The 22,927-nt window shown below is 44.4% G+C and overlaps 30 non-coding genes across 30 annotated transcripts; all 30 read right to left on the bottom strand.

Moving 5' to 3' along the window:
* Window positions 1–1,028: 1,028 nt before the first annotated feature.
* Trnaf-gaa (transfer RNA phenylalanine (anticodon GAA)) lies at window positions 1,029–1,133 on the bottom strand. The gene has a single exon. It is a non-coding gene; the product is annotated as a tRNA-Phe (tRNA).
* A 194-nt stretch (window positions 1,134–1,327) lies between these two features.
* On the bottom strand, window positions 1,328–1,434 carry Trnaf-gaa (transfer RNA phenylalanine (anticodon GAA)). Its single transcript has one exon. It is a non-coding gene; the product is annotated as a tRNA-Phe (tRNA).
* Window positions 1,435–2,339: 905 nt separating this feature from the next.
* On the bottom strand, window positions 2,340–2,443 carry Trnaf-gaa (transfer RNA phenylalanine (anticodon GAA)). Its single transcript has one exon. It is a non-coding gene; the product is annotated as a tRNA-Phe (tRNA).
* A 561-nt stretch (window positions 2,444–3,004) lies between these two features.
* Trnaf-gaa (transfer RNA phenylalanine (anticodon GAA)) lies at window positions 3,005–3,114 on the bottom strand. Its single transcript has one exon. It is a non-coding gene; the product is annotated as a tRNA-Phe (tRNA).
* A 2,295-nt stretch (window positions 3,115–5,409) lies between these two features.
* Trnaf-gaa (transfer RNA phenylalanine (anticodon GAA)) lies at window positions 5,410–5,512 on the bottom strand. Its single transcript has one exon. It is a non-coding gene; the product is annotated as a tRNA-Phe (tRNA).
* Window positions 5,513–6,826: 1,314 nt separating this feature from the next.
* On the bottom strand, window positions 6,827–6,929 carry Trnaf-gaa (transfer RNA phenylalanine (anticodon GAA)). The gene has a single exon. It is a non-coding gene; the product is annotated as a tRNA-Phe (tRNA).
* A 1,558-nt stretch (window positions 6,930–8,487) lies between these two features.
* Trnaf-gaa (transfer RNA phenylalanine (anticodon GAA)) lies at window positions 8,488–8,590 on the bottom strand. Its single transcript has one exon. It is a non-coding gene; the product is annotated as a tRNA-Phe (tRNA).
* Window positions 8,591–8,787: 197 nt separating this feature from the next.
* Window positions 8,788–8,890, bottom strand: Trnaf-gaa (transfer RNA phenylalanine (anticodon GAA)). Its single transcript has one exon. It is a non-coding gene; the product is annotated as a tRNA-Phe (tRNA).
* A 497-nt stretch (window positions 8,891–9,387) lies between these two features.
* On the bottom strand, window positions 9,388–9,490 carry Trnaf-gaa (transfer RNA phenylalanine (anticodon GAA)). Its single transcript has one exon. It is a non-coding gene; the product is annotated as a tRNA-Phe (tRNA).
* Window positions 9,491–10,493: 1,003 nt separating this feature from the next.
* Trnaf-gaa (transfer RNA phenylalanine (anticodon GAA)) lies at window positions 10,494–10,596 on the bottom strand. Its single transcript has one exon. It is a non-coding gene; the product is annotated as a tRNA-Phe (tRNA).
* A 197-nt stretch (window positions 10,597–10,793) lies between these two features.
* Trnaf-gaa (transfer RNA phenylalanine (anticodon GAA)) lies at window positions 10,794–10,896 on the bottom strand. Its single transcript has one exon. It is a non-coding gene; the product is annotated as a tRNA-Phe (tRNA).
* Window positions 10,897–12,206: 1,310 nt separating this feature from the next.
* Trnaf-gaa (transfer RNA phenylalanine (anticodon GAA)) lies at window positions 12,207–12,311 on the bottom strand. The gene has a single exon. It is a non-coding gene; the product is annotated as a tRNA-Phe (tRNA).
* A 266-nt stretch (window positions 12,312–12,577) lies between these two features.
* Trnaf-gaa (transfer RNA phenylalanine (anticodon GAA)) lies at window positions 12,578–12,680 on the bottom strand. Its single transcript has one exon. It is a non-coding gene; the product is annotated as a tRNA-Phe (tRNA).
* A 701-nt stretch (window positions 12,681–13,381) lies between these two features.
* On the bottom strand, window positions 13,382–13,484 carry Trnaf-gaa (transfer RNA phenylalanine (anticodon GAA)). The gene has a single exon. It is a non-coding gene; the product is annotated as a tRNA-Phe (tRNA).
* A 497-nt stretch (window positions 13,485–13,981) lies between these two features.
* Window positions 13,982–14,084, bottom strand: Trnaf-gaa (transfer RNA phenylalanine (anticodon GAA)). The gene has a single exon. It is a non-coding gene; the product is annotated as a tRNA-Phe (tRNA).
* Window positions 14,085–14,582: 498 nt separating this feature from the next.
* On the bottom strand, window positions 14,583–14,685 carry Trnaf-gaa (transfer RNA phenylalanine (anticodon GAA)). Its single transcript has one exon. It is a non-coding gene; the product is annotated as a tRNA-Phe (tRNA).
* Window positions 14,686–15,475: 790 nt separating this feature from the next.
* Trnaf-gaa (transfer RNA phenylalanine (anticodon GAA)) lies at window positions 15,476–15,578 on the bottom strand. The gene has a single exon. It is a non-coding gene; the product is annotated as a tRNA-Phe (tRNA).
* Window positions 15,579–15,773: 195 nt separating this feature from the next.
* Trnaf-gaa (transfer RNA phenylalanine (anticodon GAA)) lies at window positions 15,774–15,877 on the bottom strand. Its single transcript has one exon. It is a non-coding gene; the product is annotated as a tRNA-Phe (tRNA).
* A 197-nt stretch (window positions 15,878–16,074) lies between these two features.
* Window positions 16,075–16,177, bottom strand: Trnaf-gaa (transfer RNA phenylalanine (anticodon GAA)). The gene has a single exon. It is a non-coding gene; the product is annotated as a tRNA-Phe (tRNA).
* A 792-nt stretch (window positions 16,178–16,969) lies between these two features.
* On the bottom strand, window positions 16,970–17,072 carry Trnaf-gaa (transfer RNA phenylalanine (anticodon GAA)). Its single transcript has one exon. It is a non-coding gene; the product is annotated as a tRNA-Phe (tRNA).
* Window positions 17,073–17,269: 197 nt separating this feature from the next.
* Window positions 17,270–17,372, bottom strand: Trnaf-gaa (transfer RNA phenylalanine (anticodon GAA)). Its single transcript has one exon. It is a non-coding gene; the product is annotated as a tRNA-Phe (tRNA).
* Window positions 17,373–17,569: 197 nt separating this feature from the next.
* Trnaf-gaa (transfer RNA phenylalanine (anticodon GAA)) lies at window positions 17,570–17,672 on the bottom strand. The gene has a single exon. It is a non-coding gene; the product is annotated as a tRNA-Phe (tRNA).
* Window positions 17,673–18,462: 790 nt separating this feature from the next.
* Window positions 18,463–18,565, bottom strand: Trnaf-gaa (transfer RNA phenylalanine (anticodon GAA)). The gene has a single exon. It is a non-coding gene; the product is annotated as a tRNA-Phe (tRNA).
* A 195-nt stretch (window positions 18,566–18,760) lies between these two features.
* On the bottom strand, window positions 18,761–18,864 carry Trnaf-gaa (transfer RNA phenylalanine (anticodon GAA)). The gene has a single exon. It is a non-coding gene; the product is annotated as a tRNA-Phe (tRNA).
* Window positions 18,865–19,061: 197 nt separating this feature from the next.
* On the bottom strand, window positions 19,062–19,164 carry Trnaf-gaa (transfer RNA phenylalanine (anticodon GAA)). The gene has a single exon. It is a non-coding gene; the product is annotated as a tRNA-Phe (tRNA).
* A 792-nt stretch (window positions 19,165–19,956) lies between these two features.
* Window positions 19,957–20,059, bottom strand: Trnaf-gaa (transfer RNA phenylalanine (anticodon GAA)). The gene has a single exon. It is a non-coding gene; the product is annotated as a tRNA-Phe (tRNA).
* A 197-nt stretch (window positions 20,060–20,256) lies between these two features.
* On the bottom strand, window positions 20,257–20,359 carry Trnaf-gaa (transfer RNA phenylalanine (anticodon GAA)). The gene has a single exon. It is a non-coding gene; the product is annotated as a tRNA-Phe (tRNA).
* Window positions 20,360–20,556: 197 nt separating this feature from the next.
* Window positions 20,557–20,659, bottom strand: Trnaf-gaa (transfer RNA phenylalanine (anticodon GAA)). Its single transcript has one exon. It is a non-coding gene; the product is annotated as a tRNA-Phe (tRNA).
* Window positions 20,660–21,745: 1,086 nt separating this feature from the next.
* Window positions 21,746–21,848, bottom strand: Trnaf-gaa (transfer RNA phenylalanine (anticodon GAA)). Its single transcript has one exon. It is a non-coding gene; the product is annotated as a tRNA-Phe (tRNA).
* Window positions 21,849–22,345: 497 nt separating this feature from the next.
* Window positions 22,346–22,447, bottom strand: Trnaf-gaa (transfer RNA phenylalanine (anticodon GAA)). The gene has a single exon. It is a non-coding gene; the product is annotated as a tRNA-Phe (tRNA).
* Window positions 22,448–22,927: the final 480 nt, after the last annotated feature.

The raw sequence follows: 22,927 nt of genomic DNA, 5'->3' as shown, positions 1-22,927 counted from the left end.
AGAAGAGGCTGTCCGTCCAATGCCATTGAAAAGAGGAAGCCATTGATACAGAGTTCTCAGGCTATTTGCGCTTGTGACAATTTCCTTTGGGATAATTTTAAAGGAAACTTTGAAAAACTTCAGAACCCCTAAAGAACTCCATCCTTTGGGATGATTTTGAAGGAAAATTTAAAAAAATTTAGAACCCGAAAGATGAGGAATGAGCAAAATTTACTGCCGAGACCCGGGATTAATCAGAGCTCATTCGAGCCCTCCGTGTTTGAACTAGGGACCTTCAGATCTTCAGGCTGTCCGTCTAATGCTTTGGAAAAGAGGAAGCCATTGATAGAGAGTTCTCAGGCTATTTGCGCTTGTGGAGAGTTACTTTGGGATAAATTTAAAGGAAAATTTGAAGAACTTAAGAAGCCGAAAGATGAGCAAAAATTACTGCCGAGACCCGGGATTAATCAGAGCTCATTCGAGCCCTCCGTCTTTCAACCAGGGAACCTTCAGATCTTTAGTGTGACGCTCTCCCAACTGAGCTATCTCGGCAAGATGACAAGTAGCGTTAATGAGGGTCATGTTACTGTCACTGGGCTAAAGAGGAGGCTGTCCGTCCCATGGGTTGAAAAAGAGGAAACGATTGATAGAGAGTTTTCAGGCTATTTGCGCTTGTGGCGAGTTACTTTGGGATAAAATTAAATAAAAATTTAAAAAACTTAAGAAGCCGAAAGATAAGCAAAAATTACTGCCGAGACCCGGGATTAATATGAGCTCATTTGAGCCCTCCGTCTTTGAACCAGGGACCTTCAGATCTTCAGTGTGACGCTCTCTCAACTGAGCTATCTCGGGAAGATGACAGGGAGCGGAAATTAGGGCCAGGTTAATCAGGCTGGGCTAAAGAAGAGGCTGTTTGTCCAATGCGTTGGGAAAGACGAAGCCATTGATAGAGAGTTCTCAGGTTATTTGCGCTTGTGGCGAGTTACTTTGGGATAAATTTAAAAGAAAATTTGAAGAACTTAAGAAGCCGAAAGATGAGCAAAATATACTGCCGAGACCCGGGATTAATCAGAGCTCATTCGGGCCCTCCGTCTTTGAACCAGGGACCTTCAGATCTTCAGTCTGACGCTCTCCCCAACTGAGGCTATCTCGGCAAGATGACAGGGAGCGGAAATGAGGGCCAGGTTAATCAGACTGGGCTAAAGAAGAGGCTGTCCGTCCAATGCGTTTGAAAAGAGGAAGCCATTATAGAGAGTTCTCAGGCTATTTGCGCTTGTGGCGATTTCCTTTGGGATGATTTGAAGGAAAATTTTAAAAACTTAGAACCCGAAAGATAAGCAAAAATTACTGCCGAGACCCGGATTAATCAGAGCTAATTCGAGCCCTCCGTCTTCTTTTGAACCAGGACCTTCAGATCTTCAGTCTGACGCTCTCCCAACTGAGCTATCTCTCGGCAGATGACATGGAGCGGAAATGACGGCTATGTTAATCACACTGGGCTAAAGAAGAGGCCGTCCGTCCAATGCGTTGGAAAAGAGAAAGCCATTGAAAGAGAGTTCTCAGGCTATTTGCGCTTGTGGGGAGTTACTTTGGGATCAATTTGAAGAAAAATTTGAGAAACTTAAGAAGCCAAAAGGTTAGCGAAAATTACTAGCGAGACCCGGGATTAATGAGAGCTCATTTGCGCCCTCCGTCTTTGAACCAGGGACTTTCAGATCTTCAGTGTGACGCTCTCTCAACTGAGCTATCTCGGCAAGATGACAGGGAGTGGAAATGAGGGCCAGGTTAATCAGACTGGGCTAAAGAAGAGGCTGTCCGTCCAATGCGTTGAAAAAGAGGAAGCCATTGATAGAGAGTTTTCAGGCTATTTGCGCTTGTGGCGATTTCCTTTGGGATGATTTTGAAGGAAAATTTTAAAAAATTTAGAACCCGAAAGATGAACAAAAATTACTGCCGAGACCCGGGATTAATCAGAGCTCATTCGAGCCCTCCGTCTTTGAACCAGGGACCTTCAGATCTTTAGTCTGAAAATATGAAGAACTTAAGAAGCCGAAAGATAAGCAAAAATTACTGCCGAGCCCCGGGATTAATCAGAGCTCATTCGAGCCCTCCGTCTTGAACCAGGGACCTTCAGATCTTCAGTGTGACGCACTCCCAACTGAGCTATCTCGGCAAGATGAGAGGGAGCGGAAATGAGGGCCAGGTTAATCAGACTGGGCTAAAGAAGAGGCTGTCCGTCCAATGCGTTTGAAAAGAGGAAGACATTGATAGAGAGCAAGTGCGTGTTGGCGATTTCCTTTGGGATGATTTTGAAGGAAAATTTTAAAAAATTTACAACCCGAAAGATGAGCAAAAATTACTGCCGAGACCCGGGATTAATTAGAGCTCATTCGAGCCCTCCGTCTTTTGAACCAGGGACCTTCAGATCTTCAGTCTGACGCTCTCCCAACTGAGCTATCTCGGCTTGATGACAAGTAGCCGTTAATGAGGGTCATGTTACTGACACTGGGCTAAAGAGGAGGCTGTCCGTCCCATGCGTTGAAAAAAGAGGAAACGATGATAGAGAGTTTCTCAGGCTATTTGCGCTTGTGACAATTTCCTTTTGGATAATTTTAAAGGAAACTTTGAAAAACTTCAGAAACCCCTAAAGAACCCCATCCTTTTGGGATGATTTTGAAGGAAAATTTTGAAAAATTTAGAACCCGAAGATAAGCAAAAATTACTGCTGAGACCCGGGATTAATTAGAGCTCATTCGAGCCCTCCGTCTTTGAACCAGGGACCTTCAGATCTTCAGTTCTGACGCTCTCCCAACTGAGCTATCTCGCAAGATGACAAGGAGCGGAAATGAGGGCTATGTTAATCACGCTTGGCTAAAGAAGACGCTGTCCGTCCAATGCGTTGGAAAAGAGGAAGCCATTGATAGAGAGTTCTCAGGGCTATTTTGCGCTTTGTGGCGAGTTACTTTGGGATAAATTTAAAGAAAAATTGAGAAACTTAAGAAGCCAAAAAATGAGCGAAAATTACTGCCGAGACCCGGGATTAATTAGAGCTCATTTCGAGCCCTCCGTCTTTGAAAACCAGGGACCTTCAGATCTTCAGTCTGACGCTCTCTCCCCAACTGAGCTAATCTCGGCCTTGATGACAAGTAGCGTTATGAGGGTCATGTTACTGACACTGGGCTAAAGAGGAGGCTGTCCGTCCCATGTGTTAAAAAAGAGGAAACGATTGATAGAGAGTTTCTCAGGCTATTTGCGCTTGTGACAATTTCCTTTGGGATAATTTGAAGGAAACTTTAAAAAACTTCAGGACCCCTAAAGAACCTTATCCTTTGGGATGATTTTTTGAAGGAAAAGTTTAAAAAAATTTAGAACCCTAAAGATGAGGAATAAGCAAAAATAATTGCCGAGACCCGAGATTAATCAGAGCTCATTCGAGCCCTCTGTCTTTGAAGCCAGGGAACCTTCAGATCTTTAGAGTCTGACCGCTCTCTCCAACTGAGCTATCTCGGCGAATGACAAGTATCTTTAATGAGGGCAATGTTAATCACACTGAGCTAAAGAAGAGCCTGTTTGTCCAATGCGTTGGGAAAGAGGAAGCCATTGATAGAGAGTTCTCAGGTTATTTGCGCTTGTGGCGAGTTACTTTGGGATAAATTTAAAGGAAAATTTGAAAAACTTAAGAAGTCGAAAGATGAGCAAAAATTATTGCCGAGACCCGGGATTAATCAGAGCTCATTTAAGTCTTCCGTCTTTGAACCAGGGACTTTTAGATCTTCAGGCTGTCCGTCCAATGCGTTGGAAAAGAGGAAGCCATTGATAGAGAGTTCTCAGGCTATTTGCGCTTGTGGCGAGTCACTTTGGGATAAATTTAAAGGAAAATTTGAAAAACTTAAGAAGCCAAAAGATGAACAAAAATTACTGCCGAGACCCGGGATTAATCAGAGCTAATTCAAGCTCTCCGCCTTTGAACCAGGGACCTTCAGATATTTAGTCTGACGCTCTCCCAACTTGCTATCTCGGCAAGATGACAAGTAGCGTTAATGAGGGTCATGTTACTGACACTGGGCTAAAGAGGAGGTTGTCCGTCCCATGCGTTGAAAAAGAGGAAACGATTGATAGAGATTTCTCAGGCTATTTGCGCTTGTGGCGAGTTACTTTGGGATAAATTTAAAAGAAAATTTGAAGAACTTAAGAAGCCAAAAGATGAGCAAAAATTACTGCCGAGACCCGGGATTAATCAGAGCTCATTCGAGCCCTCCGTCTTCTTGAACCAGGGGACCTTTAGATCTTCAGTATGACGCTCTCCCAACTGAGCTATCTCGGCAAGATACAGGAGCGGAAATGAGGGCTAAGTTAATCACACTGGGCCTAAAGAAGAGGCTGTCCGTCCAATGCGTTTGGAAAAGAGGAAAGCCATTGATAAGAGTTCTCAGGGCTATTTGCGCTTTTAGCGATTTCCTTTGGATGATTTTGAAGGAAAATTTTAAAAAATTTAGAACCCGAAAGATAAGCAAACACTTACTGCCCCTCGACCGGGATAATCAGAGCTCATTCGAGCCCTCCGTCTTTGAACTAGGGACCTTCAGATCTTCAGTCTGACGCTCTCCCAACTGAGCTATCTCGGCAAGAATGACAAGTAGCGTTAATGAGGGTCATGTTACTGACACTGGGCTAAAGATGATGTTGTCCGTCCCATGCGGTTTGAAAAAAAGAGGAAACGATTGAATACCCAGAGTTCTCAGGCTATTTGCGCTTGTGTGCGAGTTTACTTTGGGATAACCTTTAAAGGAAAATTTGAAGAACTTAATAAGCCGAAAGATGAGCAAAAATTACTGCCGACACCCGTATTAATCAAGAGCTCATTCGAGCCCTCCGTCTTGAACCAGGGACCTTCACATCTTCAGTCTGACGCTCTCCCAACTGATCTATCTCGGCAAGATGACAGGGAGCGGAAATGAGGGCCAGCTTAATCAGACTGGGCTATAAGAAGAGGCTGTCCGTCCAATGCGTTTGAAAAGAGGAAGCCTTGATAGAGAGTTCTCAGGCTATTTGCGCTTGTTGGCGATTTCCTTTTGGATGATTTCGAAGGAAAAATTTTAAAAATTAGAAACCGAAAGATAACCAAAAATTACTGCCGAGACCCGGGATTAATCAGAGCTCATTCGTGCCCTCCGTCTTTGAACCAGGGACTTCAGATCTTCAGTCTGACCTCTCTCCCAATTGAGCTATCTCGGAGATGACAAGGAGCGGAAATGACGGCTAAGTTAAGCAGACTGGGCTAAAGAAGAGGCTGTCCGTCCAATGCGTTTGAAAAGAGGAAGCCATTGATAGAGAGTTCTCAGGCTATTTGCGCTTGTGACGACTTACTTTGGGATAAATTTGAAGAAAAATTTGAGAAACTTAAGAAGCCAAAAGATGAGCAGAAATTACTGCCGAGACCCGGGATTAATCAGAGCTCATTTGAGCCCTCCGTCTTTGAACCAGGGACCTTCAGATCTTCACTCTGACGCTCTCTCAACTGAGCTATCTCGGCAAGATGACAGGGAGCGGAAATGAGGGCCAGGTTAATCAGACTGGGCTAAAGAAGAGGCTGTCCGTCCATTGCGTTTGAAAAGAGGAAGCCATTGATAGAGAGTTTTCAGGCTATTTGCGCTTGTGGCGATTTCCTTTGGGATGATTTTGAAGGGAAATTTTAAAAAATTTAGAACCCGAAAGATAAGCAAAAATTACTGCCGAGACCCGGGATTAATTAGAGCTCATTCGAGCCCTCCGTCTTTGAACCAGGGACCATTAGATCTTCAGTGTGACGCTCTCTCAACTAAGGTATCTCGGCAAAATGACAGGGAGCGGAAATAAGGGCCAGGTTAATCAGACTGGGCTGAAGAAGAGGCTGTCCGTCCAATGCGTTTGAAAAGAGGAAGCCATTGATAGAGAGTTCTCAGGTTATTTGCGCTTGTTGCGAGTTACTTTGGGATAAATTTAAAGGAAAATTTGAAAAACTTAAGAAGTCGAAAGATGAGGAAAAATTATTGCTGAGACCCGGGATTAATCAGAGCTCATTCAAGTCTTCCGTCTTTGAACCAGGGACCTTCAGATCTTTAGGCTGTCCGTCCAATGCGTTGGAAAAGAGGAAGCCAATGATAGAGAGTTCTCAGGCTATTTGCGCTTGTGGCGAGTCACTTTGGGATAAATTTAAAGGAAAATTTGCAAAACTTAAGAAGCCAAAAGATGAACAAAAATTACTGCCGAGACCCGGGATTAATCAGAGCTCATTTGAGCCCTCCGTCTTTAACCATGGACCTTCAGGATCTTCAGGTCTGACGCTCTCCCCAACTGAGCTATCTCGGCAAGAGATGACAAGGAGCGGAAATGAGGGCTAGGTTAATCACACTGGGCTAAAGAAGAGGCTGTCCGTCCAATGCGTTGGAAATAAGGAAGCCATTGATAGAGAGTTCTCAGGCTATTTGCGCTTGTGGCGAATTACTTTGGGATAAATTTGAAGAAAAATTTGAGAAACTTAAAAAGCCAAAAGATGAGCAGAAATTACTGCCGAGACCAGGGATTAATCAGAGCTCATTTCAGCCCTCCGTCTTTGAATCCGGGACCTTCAGATCTTCAGTGTGACGCTCTCTTAACTGAGCTATCTCGGCAAGATGACAGGGAGCGGAAATGAGGGCCAAGTTAATCAGACTGGGCTAAAGAAGAGGCTGTCCGTCCAATGCGTTTGAAATGAGGAAGACATTGATAGAGATTTCTCAGGCTATTTGCGGTTGTGGCGATTTCCTTTGGGATGATTTTGAAGAAAAATTTTAAAAAATTTAGAACCCGAAAGATAAGCAAAAATTACTGCCGAGACCCGGGATTAATCAGAGCTCATTCGAACCCTCCGTCTTTGAACCAGGGACCTTCAGATATTCACTCTGACGCTCTCCCAACTGAGCTATCTCGGCAAGATTACAAGTATCTTTAATGAGGGCAATGTCAATCACACTAAGCTAAAGAATAGGCTGTTTGTCCAATGCGTTGGGAAAGAGGAAGCCATTGATAGAGAGTTCTCAGGTTATTTGCACTTGTGGCGAGTTACTTTGGGATAAATTTAAAGGAAAATTTGAAAAACTTAAGAAGTCGAAGGATGAGCAAAAATTACCCGGGATTAATCAGAGCGTTTATTCGAGCCCTCCGTGATTGAACCGTTAAAGAGGGCAATGTTAATCACACTGAGCTAAAGAAGAGGCTGTTTGTCCAATGCGTGGGGAAAGAGGAAGCCATTGGTAGAGAGTTCTCACGTTATTTGCGCTTGTGACAATTTCCTTTGGGATAATTTTGAAGGAAACTTCAAAAAACTACAGAACCCCTAAAGAACCCAATCCTTTGGGATGATTTTTTGAAGGAAAATTTAAAAAAATTTAGAACCCGAAAGATAACCAAAAATTACTACCGAGACCCGGGATTAATCAGAGCTCATTCGAGCCCTCCGTCTTTAAAACCAGGGACCTTCAGATCTTCAGTCTGACCGCTCTCCAACTGAGCTCATCTCGGCAAGATGACAAGGAGCGGAAATGAGGGCTAAGTTAAGCAGACTGGGCTAAAGAAGAGGCTGTCCGTCCAATGCGTTGGAAAAGACGGAAGCCATTGATAGAGAGTTCTCAGGCTATTGCGCTTGTGGCGATTTCCTTTCGGATTGATTTTGAAGAGAAACTTTTAAAAAATTTAGAACTCCCGAAAGATAACCAAAAATTTACTGCGGATCCGACCCCGGATTAATCAGAGCTCATCGCGCCCTCGCTACGTGTTTAAAAATCCAGGGACCTTCAGATCTTCAGTCCTGACGCGCTCTCCCAACTGAGCTAATCTCGGCAGATTACAAGTATCTTTAATGAGGGCAATGTCAATCACACTAAGCTAAAGAATAGGCTGTTTGTCCAATGCGTTGGGAAAGAGGAAGCCATTGATAGAGAGTTCTCAGGTTATTTGCACTTGTGGCGAGGATGAGCAAAAATTACCCGGGATTAATAAAGAGCTCATTCGAGCCCTCCGTGATTGAACCAGGAACCTTCAGATCTTCAGTCTAACGCTCTCCCAACTGAGCTATCTCGGCAAGATGACAAGTCGCGTTAATGAGGGTCATGTTACTGACACTGGGCTAAAGAGGAGGTTGTCCGTCCCATGCGTTGAAAAAGAGGAAACGATTGATAGAGAGTTCTCAGGCTATTTGCGCTGGTGGCGAGTTACTTTGGGATAAATTTAAAGGAAAATTTGAAAAACTTAAGAAGTCGAAAGATGAGCAAAAATTATTGCCGAGACCCGGGATTAATCAGAGCTCATTCAAGTCTTCCGTCTTAGAACCAGGGACCTTCAGATCTTCAGGCTGTCCGTCCAATGCGTTGGAAAAGAGGAAGCCATTGATACAGAGTTCTTAGGCTATTTGCGCTTGTGGCGAGTCACTTTGGGATAAATTTAAAGGAAAATTTGAAAAACTTAAGAAGCCAAAAGATGAACAAAAATTACTGCCGAGACCCGGGATTAATCAGAGCTCATTCAAGCCCTCCGTCTTTGAACCAGGGACCTTCAGATCTTCAATCTGACGCTCTCCCAACTGAGCTATCTCGGCAAGATGACAAGTAGCGTTAATGAGGGTCATGTTACTGACACTGGGATAAAGAGGAGGCTGTCCGTCCGATGCGTTGGAAAAGAGGAAGCGATTGATAGAGAATTCTCAGACTATTTGCGCTTGTAGCGATTTCCTTTGGGATGATTTTGAAGGAAAATTTTAAAAAATTTAGAACCCGAAAGATAACCAAAAATTACTGCCGAGACCCGGGATTAATCAGAGCTCATTCGAGCCCTCCGTCTTTGAACCAGGGACCTTCAGATCTTCAGTCTGACGCTCTCCCAACTGAGCTATCTCGGCAAGATGACAAGGAGCGGGAATGAGGGCTAGGTTAATCACACTGGGCTAAAGAAGAGGCTGTCCGTCCAATGCGTTGGAAATAAGGAAGCCATTGATAGAGAGTTCTCAGGCTGTTTGCGCTTGTGGCGAATTACTTTGGGATAAATTTGAAGAAAAATTTGAGAAACCTAAAAAGCCAAAAGATGAGCAGAAATTACTGCCGAGACCAGGGATTAATCAGAGCTCATTTCAGCCCTCCGTCTTTGAATCCGGGACCTTCAGATCTTCAGTGTGACGCTCTCTCAACTGAGCTATCTCGGCAAGATGACAGGGAGCGGAAATGAGGGCCAAGTTAATCAGACTGGGCTAAAGAAGAGGCTGTCCGTCCAATGCGTTTGAAATGAGGAAGACATTGATAGAGATTTCTTAGGCTATTTGCGCTTGTGGCGATTTGCTTTGGGATGATTTTGAAGAAAAATTTTAAAAAATTTAGAACCCAAAAGATAAGGAAAAATTACTGCCGAGACCCGGGATTAATCAGAGCTCATTCGAGCCCTCCGTCTTTGAACCAGGGACCTTTAGATCTTCAGTCTGACGCTCTCCCAACTGAGCTATCTCGGCAAGATGACAAGGAGCGGAAATGAGGGCTAAGTTAATCAGACTGGGATAAAGAAGAGGCTGTCCGTCGAATGCGTTTGAAAAGAGGAAGCCATTGATAGAGAGTTCTCAGGCTATTTGCGCTTATGGCGATTTCCTTTGGGAAGATTTTGAAAGAAAATTTTAAAAAAATTTAGAACCCGAAAGATAAACCAAAAATTACTTCCGAGACCCGGGATTAATCAGAGCTCATTCGAGCCCTCCGTGTTTGAACCAGGAACCTTCAGATCTTCAGTCTGACGCTCTCCCAACTGAGCTATCTCGGCAAGATGACAAGGAGCGGAAATGAGGGCTAAGTTAAGCAGACTGGGCTAAAGAAGAGGCTGTTTGTCCAATGCGTTGGGAAAGAGGAAGCCATTGATAGAGAGTTCTCAGGTTATTTGCGCTTGTGGCGAGTTACTTTGGGATAAATTTAAAGGAAAATTTGAAAAACTTAAGAAGTCGAAGGATGAGCAAAAATTACACGGGATTAATCAGAGCTCATTCGAGCCCTCCGTGATTGAACCAGGAACCTTCAGATCTTCAGTCTAACGCTCTCCCAACTGAGCTATCTCGGCAAGATGACAAGTCGCGTTAATGAGGGTCATGTTACTGACACTGGGCTAAAGAGTAGGTTGTCCGTCCCATGCGTTGAAAAAGAGGAAACGATTGATAGAGAGTTCTCAGGCTATTTGCGCTTGTGGCGAGTTACTTTGGGATAAATTTAAAGGAAAATTTGAAAAACTTAAGAAGTCGAAAGATGAGCAAAAATTATTGCCGAGACCCGGGATTAATCAGAGCTCATTCAAGTCTTCCGTCTTAGAACCAGGGACCTTCAGATCTTCAGGCTGTCCGTCCAATGCGTTGGAAAAGAGGAAGCCATTGATACAGAGTTCTTAGGCTATTTGCGCTTGTGGCGAGTCACTTTGGGATAAATTTAAAGGAAAATTTGAAAAACTTAAGAAGCCAAAAGATGAACAAAAATTACTGCCGAGACCCGGGATTAATCAGAGCTCATTCAAGCCCTCCGTCTTTGAACCAGGGACCTTCAGATCTTCAATCTGACGCTCTCCCAACTGAGCTATCTCGGCAAAATGACAAGTAGCGTTAATGAGGGTCATGTTACTGACACTGGGATAAAGAGGAGGCTGTCCGTCCGATGCGTTGGAAAAGAGGAAGCGATTGATAGAGAATTCTCAGACTATTTGCGCTTGTGGCGATTTCCTTTGGGATGATTTTGAAGGAAAATTTTAAAAAATTTAGAACCCGAAAGATAACCAAAAATTACTGCCGAGACCCGGGATTAATCAGAGCTCATTCGAGCCCTCCGTCTTTGAACCAGGGACCTTCAGATCTTCAGTCTGACGCTCTCCCAACTGAGCTATCTCGGCAAGATGACAAGGAGCGGAAATGAGGGCTAGGTTAATCACACTGGGCTAAAGAAGAGGCTGTCCGTCCAATGCGTTGGAAATAAGGAAGCCATTGATAGAGAAATCTCAGGCTGTTTGCGCTTGTGGCGAATTACTTTGGGATAAATTTGAAGAAAAATTTGAGAAACCTAAAAAGCCAAAAGATGAGCAGAAATTACTGCCGAGACCAGGGATTAATCAGAGCTCATTTCAGCCCTCCGTCTTTGAATCCGGGACCTTCAGATCTTCAGTGTGACGCTCTCTCAACTGAGCTATCTCGGCAAGATGACAGGGAGCGGAAATGAGGGCCAAGTTAATCAGACTGGGCTAAAGAAGAGGCTGTCCGTCCAATGCGTTTGAAATGAGGAAGACATTGATAGAGATTTCTTAGGCTATTTGCGCTTGTGGCGATTTCCTTTGGGAAGATTTTGAAAGAAAATTTTAAAAAATTTAAAACCCGAAAGATAACCAAAAATTACTTCCGAGACCCGGGATTAATCAGAGCTCATTCGAGCCCTCCGTGTTTGAACCAGGGACCTTCAGATCTTCACTCTGACGCTCTATCAACTGAGCTATCTCGGCAAGATGACAGGGAGCGGAAATGAGGGCCAGGTTAATCAGACTGGGTTAAAGAAGAGGCTGTCCGTCCAATGCGTTTGAAAAGAGGAAGCCATTGATAGAGAGTTCTCAGGCTATTTGCGCTTGTGGCGATTTCCTTTGGGATGATTTTGAAGGGAAATTTTAAAAAATTTAGAACCCGAAAGATAAGCAAAAATTACTGCCGAGACCCGGGATTAATTAGAGCTCATTCGAGCCCTCCGTCTTTGAACCAGGGACCTTCAGATCTTCAGTGTGACGCTCTCTCAACTAAGCTATCTCGGCAAAATGACAGGGAGCGGAAATGAGGGCCAGGTTAATCAGACTGGACTAAAGAAGAGGCTGTCCGTCCAATACGTTTGAAAAGAGGAAGCCATTGATAGAGAGTTCTCAGGTTATTTGCGCTTGTTGCGAGTTACTTTGGGATAAATTTAAAGGAAAATTTGAAAAACTTAAGAAGTCGAAAGATGAGCAAAAATTATTGCTGAGACCCGGGATTAATCAGAGCTCATTCAAGTCTTCCGTGTTTGAACCAGGGACCTTCAGATCTTCAGGCTGTCCGTCCAATGCGTTGGAAAAGAGGAAGCCATTGATAGAGAGTTCTCAGGCTATTTGCGCTTGTCGCGAGTCACTTTGGGATAAATTTAAAGGAAAATTTGAAAAACTTAAGAAGCCAAAAGATGAACAAAAATTACTGCCGAGACCCGGGATTAATCAGAGCTCATTCGAGCCCTCCGTCTTTGAAACCAGGGACCTTCAGATCTTCAGTCTGACGCTCTCCCAACTGAGCTATTCTCGGCAAGATGACAAGTAGCGTTAAAGAGGGCAATGTTAATCACACTGAGCTAAAGAAGAGGCTGTTTGTCCAATGCGTGGGGGAAAGAGGAAGCCATTGGTAGAGAGTTCTCAGGTTATTTGCGCTTGTGACAATTTCTTTGGGATAATTTTGAAGGAAACTTTAAAAAACTACAGAACCCCTAAAGAACCCAATCCTTTGGGATGATTTTTGAAGGAAAATTTAAAAAAAAAATTAGAACCCGAAAGATGAGGAATAAGCAAAACTTACTGCCGAGACCCGGGATTAATCAGAGCTCATTCGAGCCCTCCGTGTTTGAACCAGGGAACTTCAGATCTTCAGTCTGACGCTCTCCCAACTGAGCTATCTCGGCAAGATGACAAGTATCTTTAATGAGGGCAATGTCAATCACACTAAGCTAAAGAAGAGGCTGTTTGTCCAATGCGTTGGGAAAGAGGAAGCCATTGATAGAGAGTTCTCAGGTTATTTGCGCTTGTGGCGAGTTACTTTGGGATAAATTTAAAGGAAAATTTGAAAAACTTAAGAAGTCGAAGGATGAGCAAAAATTACCCGGGATTAATCAGAGCTCATTCGAGCCCTCCGTGATTGAACCAGGAACCTTTAGATCTTCAGTCTAACGCTCTCCCAACTGAGCTATCTCGGAAAGATGACAAGTCGCGTTAATGAGGGTCATGTTACTGACACTGGGCTAAAGAGGAGGTTGTCCGTCCCATGCGTTGAAAAAGAGGAAACGATTGATAGAGAGTTCTCAGGCTATTTGCGCTTGTGGCGAGTTACTTTGGGATAAATTTAAAGGAAAATTTGAAAAACTTAAGAAGTCGAAAGATGAGCAAAAATTATTGCCGAGACCCGGGATTAATCAGAGCTCATTCAAGTCTTCCGTCTTAGAACCAGGGACCTTCAGATCTTCAGGCTGTCCGTCCAATGCGTTGGAAAAGAGGAAGCCATTGATACAGAGTTCTTAGGCTATTTGCGCTTGTGGCGAGTCACTTTGGGATAAATTTAAAGGAAAATTTGAAAAACTTAAGAAGCCAAAAGATGAACAAAAATTACTGCCGAGACCCGGGATTAATCAGAGCTCATTCAAGCCCTCCGTCTTTGAACCAGGGACCTTCAGATCTTCAATCTGACGCTCTCCCAACTGAGCTATCTCGGCAAAATGACAAGGAGCGGAAATGAGGGCTAGGTTAATCACACTGGGCTAAAGAAGAGGCTGTCCGTCCAATGCGTTGGAAATAAGGAAGCCATTGATAGAGAGTTCTCAGGCTATTTGCGCTTGTGGCGAATTACTTTGGGATAAATTTGAAGAAAAATTTGAGAAACTTAAAAAGCCAAAAGATGAGCAGAAATTACTGCCGAGACCAGGGATTAATCAGAGCTCATTTCAGCCCTCCGTCTTTGAATCCGGGACCTTCAGATCTTCAGTGTGACGCTCTCTCAACTGAGCTATCTCGGCAAGATGACAGGGAGCGGAAATGAGGGCCAAGTTAATCAGACTGGGCTAAAGAAGAGGCTGTCCGTCCAATGCGTTTGAAATGAGGAAGACATTGATAGAGATTTCTCAGGCTATTTGCGCTTGTGGCGATTTCCTTTGGGATGATTTTGAAGAAAAATTTTAAAAAATTTAGAACCCGAAAGATAAGCAAAAATTACTGCCGAGACCCGGGATTAATCAGAGCTCATTCGAACCCTCCGTCTTTGAACCAGGGACCTTCAGATATTCACTCTGACGCTCTCCCAACTGAGCTATCTCGGCAAGATGACAAGGAGCGGAAATGAGGGCTAAGTTAATCAGACTGGGCTAAAGAAGAGGCTGTCCGTCCAATGCGTTTGAAAAGAAGAAGCCATTGATAGAGAGTTCTCAGGCTATTTGCGCTTGTGGCGATTTCCTTTGGGATGATTTTGAAGGAAATTTTTAAAAAATTTAGAACCCGAAAGATAACCAAAAATTACTGCCGAGACCCGGGATTAATCAGAGCTCATTCGAGCCCTCCGCGTTTTGAACCAGGGACCTTCAGATCTTCAGTCTGACGCTCTCCCAACTGAGCTATCTCGGCAAGATGACAAGGAGCGGAAATGAGGGCTAAGTTAATCAGACTGGGCTAAAGAAGAGGCTGTCCGTCCAGTGCGTTTGAAAAGAGGAAGCCATTGATAGAGAGTTCTCAGGCTATTTGCGCTTGTGGTGAGTTACTTTGGGATAAATTTGAAGAAAAATTTGACAAAATTAAAAAGCCAAAAGATGAGCAGAAATTACTGCCGAGACCCGGGATTAATCAGAGCTCATTTGAGCCCTCCGTCGTTGAACCAGGGACCTTCAGATCTTCACTCTGACGCTCTCTCAACTGAGCTATCTCGGCAAGATGACAAGGAGCGGAAATAAGGGCCAGGTTAATCAGACTGCGCTAAAGAAGAGGCTGTCCGTCCAATGCGTTTGAAAAGAGGAAGCCATTGATAGAGAGTTCTCAGGCTATTTGCGCTTGTGGCGATTTCCTTTGGGATGATTTTGAAGGAAAAGTTTAAAAAATTTAGAACCCGAAAGATAAGCAAAAATTACTGCCGAGACCCGGGATTAATCAGAGCTCATTCGAGCCCTCCGTCTTTGAACCGATCTTCAGTCTGAAGCTCTCCCAACTGAGCTATCTCGGCAAGATGACAAGGAGCGGAAATGAGGGCTAGGTTAATCACACTGGGCTAAAGAAGAGGCTGTCCGTCCAATGCGTTGGAAGTAGGGAAGCCATTGATAGAGAGTTCTCAGGCTATTTGCGCTTGTGGCGAGTTTACTTTGGGATAAATTTGAAGAAAAATTTTGGAAAAACTTAAGAAGCCAAAAGATGAGCAGAAATTACTGCCGAGACCAGGGATTAATCAGAGCTCATTTCAGCCCTCCGTCTTTGAACCAGGGACCTTCAGATCTTCAGTGTGACGCTCTCTCAACTGAGCTATCTCGGCAAGATGACAGGGAGCGGAAATGAGGGCCAAGTTAATCATCACTGGGCTAAAGAAGAGGCTGTCCGTCCAATGCGTTTGAAATGAGGAAGACATTGATAGAGATTTCTCAGGCTATTTGCGCTTGTGGCGATTTCCTTTGGGATGATTTTGAAGAAAAATTTTAAAAAATTAGAAACCCGAAAGATAAGCAAAAATTACTGCCGAGACCCGGGATTAATCAGAGCTCATTCGAACCCCTCGTCTTTGAACCAGGGACCTTCAGATATTCACTCTGACGCTCTCCCAACTGAGCTATCTCGGCAAGATGACAAGGAGCGGAAATGAGGGCTAAGTTAATCAGACTGGGCTAAAGAAGAGGCTGTCCGTCCAATGCGTTTGAAAAGAGAAGCCATTGATAGAGAGTTCTCAGGCTATTTGCGCTTGTGGCGATTTCCTTTGGGATGATTTTGAAGGAAATTTTTAAAAAATTTAGAACCCGAAAGATAACAAAAATTACTGCCGAGACCCGGGATTAATCAGAGCTCATTCGAGCCCTCCGCGTTTGAACCAGGGACCCTTCAGATCTTCAGTCTGACGCTCTCCCAACTGAGCTATCTCGGCAAGATGACAAGGAGCGGAAATGAGGCTAAGTTAATCAGACTGGGCTAAAGAAGAGGCTGTCCGTCCAGTGCGTTTGAAAAGAGGAAGCCATTGATAGAGAGTTCTCAGGCTATTTGCGCTTGTGGTGAGTTACTTTGGGATAAATTTGAAGAAAAATTTGACAAAAATTAAAAAGCCAAAAGATGAGCAGAAATTACTGCCGAGACCCGGGATTAATCAGAGCTCATTTGAGCCCTCCGTCGTTGAACCAGGGACCTTCAGATCTTCACTCTGACGCTCTCTCAACTGAGCTATCTCGGCAAGATGACAAGGAGCGGAAATAAGGGCCAGGTTAATCAGACTGCGCTAAAGAAGAGGCTGTCCGTCCAATGCGTTTGAAAAGAGGAAGGAAGCATTGATAGAGAGTTCTCAGGCTATTTGCGCTTGTGGCGATTTCCTTTGGGATGATTTTGAAGGAAAAAGTTTAAAAAATTTAGAGACCCGAAAGATAAGCAAAAATTACTGCCGAGACCCGGGATTAATCAGAGCTCATTCGAGCCCTCCGTCTTTGAACCAGATCTTCAGTCTGAAGCTCTCCCAACTGAGCTATCTCGGCAAGATGACAAGGAGCGGAAATGAGGGCTAGGTTAATCACACTGGGCTAAAGAAGAGGCTGTCCGTCCAATGCGTTGGAAGTAGGGAAGCCATTGATAGAGAGTTCTCAGGCTATTTGCGCTTGTGGCGAGTTACTTTGGGATAAATTTGAAGAAAAATTTTGGAAACTTAAGAAGCCAAAAGATGAGCAGAAATTACTGCCGAGACCAGGGATTAATCAGAGCTCATTTCAGCCCTCCGTCTTTGAACCAGGGACCTTCAGATCTTCAGTGTGACGCTCTCTCAACTGAGCTATCTCGGCAAGATGACAGGGAGCGGAAATGAGGGCCAAGTTAATCAGACTGGGCTAAAGAAGAGGCTGTCCGTCCAATGCGTTTGAAATGAGGAAGACATTGATAGAGATTTCTCAGGCTATTTGCGCTTGTGGCGATTTCCTTTGGGATGATTTTGAAGAAAAATTTTAAAAAATTTAGAACCCGAAAGATAAGCAAAAATTACTGCCGAGACCCGGGATTAATCAGAGCTCATTCGAACCCTCCGTCTTTGAACCAGGGACCTTCAGATATTCACTCTGACGCTCTCCCAACTGAGCTATCTCGGCAAGATGACAAGGAGCGGAAATGAGGGCTAAGTTAATCAGACTGGGCTAAAGAAGAGGCTGTCCGTCCAATGCGTTTGAAAAGAAGAAGCCATTGATAGAGAGTTCTCAGGCTATTTGCGCTTGTGGCGATTTCCTTTGGGATGATTTTGAAGGAAATTTTTAAAAAATTTAGAACCCGAAAGATAACCAAAAATTACTGCCGAGACCCGGGATTAATCAGAGCTCATTCGAGCCCTCCGCGTTTGAACCAGGGACCTTCAGATCTTCAGTCTGACGCTCTCCCAACTGAGCTATCTCGGCAAGATGACAAGGAGCGGAAATGAGGGCTAAGTTAATCAGACTGGGCTAAAGAAGAGGCTGTCCGTCCAGTGCGTTTGAAAAGAGGAAGCCATTGATAGAGAGTTCTCAGGCTATTTGCGCTTGTGGTGAGTTACTTTGGGATAAATTTGAAGAAAAATTTGACAAAATTAAAAAGCCAAAAGATGAGCAGAAATTACTGCCGAGACCCGGGATTAATCAGAGCTCATTTGAGCCCTCCGTCGTTGAACCAGGGACCTTCAGATCTTCACTCTGACGCTCTCTCAACTGAGCTATCTCGGCAAGATGACAAGGAGCGGAAATAAGGGCCAGGTTAATCAGACTGCGCTAAAGAAGAGGCTGTCCGTCCAATGCGTTTGAAAAGAGGAAGCCATTGATAGAGAGTTCTCAGGCTATTTGCGCTTGTGGCGATTTCCTTTGGGATGATTTTGAAGGAAAAGTTTAAAAAATTTAGAACCCGAAAGATAAGCAAAAATTACTGCCGAGACCCGGGATTAATCAGAGCTCATTCGAGCCCTCCGTCTTTGAACCGATCTTCAGTCTGAAGCTCTCCCAACTGAGCTATCTCGGCAAGATGACAAGGAGCGGAAATGAGGGCTAGGTTAATCACACTGGGCTAAAGAAGAGGCTGTCCGTCCAATGCGTTGGAAGTAGGGAAGCCATTGATAGAGAGTTCTCAGGCTATTTGCGCTTGTGGCGAGTTTACTTTGGGATAAATTTGAAGAAAAATTTTGGAAAAACTTAAGAAGCCAAAAGATGAGCAGAAATTACTGCCGAGACCAGGGATTAATCAGAGCTCATTTCAGCCCTCCGTCTTTGAACCAGGGACCTTCAGATCTTCAGTGTGACGCTCTCTCAACTGAGCTATCTCGGCAAGATGACAGGGAGCGGAAATGAGGGCCAAGTTAATCATCACTGGGCTAAAGAAGAGGCTGTCCGTCCAATGCGTTTGAAATGAGGAAGACATTGATAGAGATTTCTCAGGCTATTTGCGCTTGTGGCGATTTCCTTTGGGATGATTTTGAAGAAAAATTTTAAAAAATTAGAAACCCGAAAGATAAGCAAAAATTACTGCCGAGACCCGGGATTAATCAGAGCTCATTCGAACCCCTCGTCTTTGAACCAGGGACCTTCAGATATTCACTCTGACGCTCTCCCAACTGAGCTATCTCGGCAAGATGACAAGGAGCGGAAATGAGGGCTAAGTTAATCAGACTGGGCTAAAGAAGAGGCTGTCCGTCCAATGCGTTTGAAAAGAGAAGCCATTGATAGAGAGTTCTCAGGCTATTTGCGCTTGTGGCGATTTCCTTTGGGATGATTTTGAAGGAAATTTTTAAAAAATTTAGAACCCGAAAGATAACAAAAATTACTGCCGAGACCCGGGATTAATCAGAGCTCATTCGAGCCCTCCGCGTTTGAACCAGGGACCCTTCAGATCTTCAGTCTGACGCTCTCCCAACTGAGCTATCTCGGCAAGATGACAAGGAGCGGAAATGAGGCTAAGTTAATCAGACTGGGCTAAAGAAGAGGCTGTCCGTCCAGTGCGTTTGAAAAGAGGAAGCCATTGATAGAGAGTTCTCAGGCTATTTGCGCTTGTGGTGAGTTACTTTGGGATAAATTTGAAGAAAAATTTGACAAAAATTAAAAAGCCAAAAGATGAGCAGAAATTACTGCCGAGACCCGGGATTAATCAGAGCTCATTTGAGCCCTCCGTCGTTGAACCAGGGACCTTCAGATCTTCACTCTGACGCTCTCTCAACTGAGCTATCTCGGCAAGATGACAAGGAGCGGAAATAAGGGCCAGGTTAATCAGACTGCGCTAAAGAAGAGGCTGTCCGTCCAATGCGTTTGAAAAGAGGAAGGAAGCATTGATAGAGAGTTCTCAGGCTATTTGCGCTTGTGGCGATTTCCTTTGGGATGATTTTGAAGGAAAAAGTTTAAAAAATTTAGAGACCCGAAAGATAAGCAAAAATTACTGCCGAGACCCGGGATTAATCAGAGCTCATTCGAGCCCTCCGTCTTTGAACCAGATCTTCAGTCTGAAGCTCTCCCAACTGAGCTATCTCGGCAAGATGACAAGGAGCGGAAATGAGGGCTAGGTTAATCACACTGGGCTAAAGAAGAGGCTGTCCGTCCAATGCGTTGGAAGTAGGGAAGCCATTGATAGAGAGTTCTCAGGCTATTTGCGCTTGTGGCGAGTTACTTTGGGATAAATTTGAAGAAAAATTTTGGAAACTTAAGAAGCCAAAAGATGAGCAGAAATTACTGCCGAGACCAGGGATTAATCAGAGCTCATTTCAGCCCTCCGTCTTTGAACCAGGGACCTTCAGATCTTCAGTGTGACGCTCTCTCAACTGAGCTATCTCGGCAAGATGACAGGGAGCGGAAATGAGGGCCAAGTTAATCAGACTGGGCTAAAGAAGAGGCTGTCCGTCCAATGCGTTTGAAATGAGGAAGACATTGATAGAGATTTCTCAGGCTATTTGCGCTTGTGGCGATTTCCTTTGGGATGATTTTGAAGAAAAATTTTAAAAAATTTAGAACCCGAAAGATAAGCAAAAATTACTGCCGAGACCCGGGATTAATCAGAGCTCATTCGAACCCTCCGTCTTTGAACCAGGGACCTTCAGATATTCACTCTGACGCTCTCCCAACTGAGCTATCTCGGCAAGATGACAAGGAGCGGAAATGAGGGCTAAGTTAATCAGACTGGGCTAAAGAAGAGGCTGTCCGTCCAATGCGTTTGAAAAGAAGAAGCCATTGATAGAGAGTTCTCAGGCTATTTGCGCTTGTGGCGATTTCCTTTGGGATGATTTTGAAGGAAATTTTTAAAAAATTTAGAACCCGAAAGATAACCAAAAATTACTGCCGAGACCCGGGATTAATCAGAGCTCATTCGAGCCCTCCGCGTTTGAACCAGGGACCTTCAGATCTTCAGTCTGACGCTCTCCCAACTGAGCTATCTCGGCAAGATGACAAGGAGCGGAAATGAGGGCTAAGTTAATCAGACTGGGCTAAAGAAGAGGCTGTCCGTCCAGTGCGTTTGAAAAGAGGAAGCCATTGATAGAGAGTTCTCAGGCTATTTGCGCTTGTGGTGAGTTACTTTGGGATAAATTTGAAGAAAAATTTGACAAAATTAAAAAGCCAAAAGATGAGCAGAAATTACTGCCGAGACCCGGGATTAATCAGAGCTCATTTGAGCCCTCCGTCGTTGAACCAGGGACCTTCAGATCTTCACTCTGACGCTCTCTCAACTGAGCTATCTCGGCAAGATGACAAGGAGCGGAAATAAGGGCCAGGTTAATCAGACTGCGCTAAAGAAGAGGCTGTCCGTCCAATGCGTTTGAAAAGAGGAAGCCATTGATAGAGAGTTCTCAGGCTATTTGCGCTTGTGGCGATTTCCTTTGGGATGATTTTGAAGGAAAAGTTTAAAAAATTTAGAACCCGAAAGATAAGCAAAAATTACTGCCGAGACCCGGGATTAATCAGAGCTCATTCGAGCCCTCCGTCTTTGAACCGATCTTCAGTCTGAAGCTCTCCCAACTGAGCTATCTCGGCAAGATGACAAGGAGCGGAAATGAGGGCTAGGTTAATCACACTGGGCTAAAGAAGAGGCTGTCCGTCCAATGCGTTGGAAGTAGGGAAGCCATTGATAGAGAGTTCTCAGGCTATTTGCGCTTGTGGCGAGTTACTTTGGGATAAATTTGAAGAAAAATTTTGGAAACTTAAGAAGCCAAAAGATGAGCAGAAATTACTGCCGAGACCAGGGATTAATCAGAGCTCATTTCAGCCCTCCGTCTTTGAACCAGGGACCTTCAGATCTTCAGTGTGACGCTCTCTCAACTGAGCTATCTCGGCAAGATGACAGGGAGCGGAAATGAGGGCCAGGTTAATCAGACTGGGCTAAAGAAGAGGCTGTCCGTCCAATGCGTTTGAAAAGAGGAAGCCATTGATAGAGAGTTCTCAGGCTATTTGCGCTTGTGGCGATTTCCTTTGGGATGATTTTGAAGGAAAATTTTAAAAAAATTAGAACCCGAAAGATAAGCAAAAATTACTGCCGAGACCCGGGATTAATCAGAGCTCATTCGAGCCCTCCGTCTTTGAACCAGGGACGTTCAGATCTTCAGTGTGACGCTTTCTCAACTGAGCTATCTCGGCAAGATGACAAGGAGCGGAAATGAGGGCTAAGTTAATCAGATTGGGCTAAAGAAGATGCTGTCCGTCCAATGCGTTTGAAAAGAGGAAGCCATTGATCGAGAGTTCTCATGGTATTTGCGCTTGTGGCGATTTCCTTTGGGATGATTTTGAAGGAAAATTTTAAAAAATTTAGAACCCGAAAGATAAGCAAAAATTACTGCCGAGACCCGGGATTAATCAGAGCTCATTCGAGCCCTCCGTGTTTGAACAGGGGACCTTCAGATCTTCAGTCTGACGCTCTCCCAACTGAGCTATCTCGGCAAGATGACAAGGAGCGGAAATGAGGGCCAGATTAATCAGACTGGGCTAAAGAAGAGGCTGTCCGTCCAATGCGTTTGAAAAGAGGAAGCCATTGATAGAGAGTTCTCAGGCTATTTGCGCTTGTGGCGATTTCCTTTGGGATGATTTTGAAGAAAAATTTTGGAAACTTAAGAAGCCAAAAGATGAGCAGAAATTACTGCCGAGACCAGGGATTAATCAGAGCTCATTTCAGCCCTCCGTCTTTGAACCAGGGACCTTCAGATCTTCACTCTGACGCTCTCTCAACTGAGCTATCTCGGCAAGATGACAGGGAGCGGAAATGAGGGCCAGGTTAATCAGACTGGGCTAAAGAAGAGGCTGTCCGTCCAATGCGTTTGAAAAGAGGAAGCCATTGATAGAGAGTTCTCAGGCTATTTGCGCTTGTGGCGATTTCCTTTGGGATGATTTTGAAGGGAAATTTAAAAAAATTTAGAACCCGAAAGATAAGCAAAAATTACTGCCGAGACCCGGGATTAATTAGAGCTCATTCGAGCCCTCCGTCTTTAACCAGGGACCTTCAGATCTTCAGTCTGACGCTCTCCCAACTGAGCTATCTCGGCAAGATGACAAGTAGCGTTATGAGGGTCATGTTACTGACACTGGGATAAAGAGGAGGCTGTCCGTCCGATGCGTTGGAAAAGAGGAAGCGATTGATAGAGAGTTCTCAGACTATTGCGCTTGTGGCGATTTCCTTTGGGATGATTTTGAAGGAAAATTTTAAAAAATTTTAGAACCCGAAAGATAAGCAAAAATTACTGCGCCGAACCCGGGATTAATCAGAGTCATTCGAGCCCTCCGTTTTTGAGCCAGGGACCTTCAGATCTTCAGTCTGACGCTCTCCCAACTGAGCTATCTCGGCAAGATGACAAGTAGCGTTAATGAGGGTCATGTTACTGACACTGGGCTAAAGAGGAGGCTGTCCGTTTCATGAAAAAGAGTAAACGAATTGATAGGGAGTTCTCAGGCTGTTTGCGCTTGTTGGGATTCGTTTGGGATAATTTTTAAAGGAAACTTTGAAAACCTTCAGAACCCCCAAAGAA

This window comes from Montipora foliosa, unplaced genomic scaffold, assembly GCF_036669935.1.
Source record: "Montipora foliosa isolate CH-2021 unplaced genomic scaffold, ASM3666993v2 scaffold_416, whole genome shotgun sequence".
NCBI lineage: Eukaryota > Metazoa > Cnidaria > Anthozoa > Scleractinia > Acroporidae > Montipora > Montipora foliosa.
This window is presented reverse-complemented; position numbering and strand designations above follow the sequence as displayed.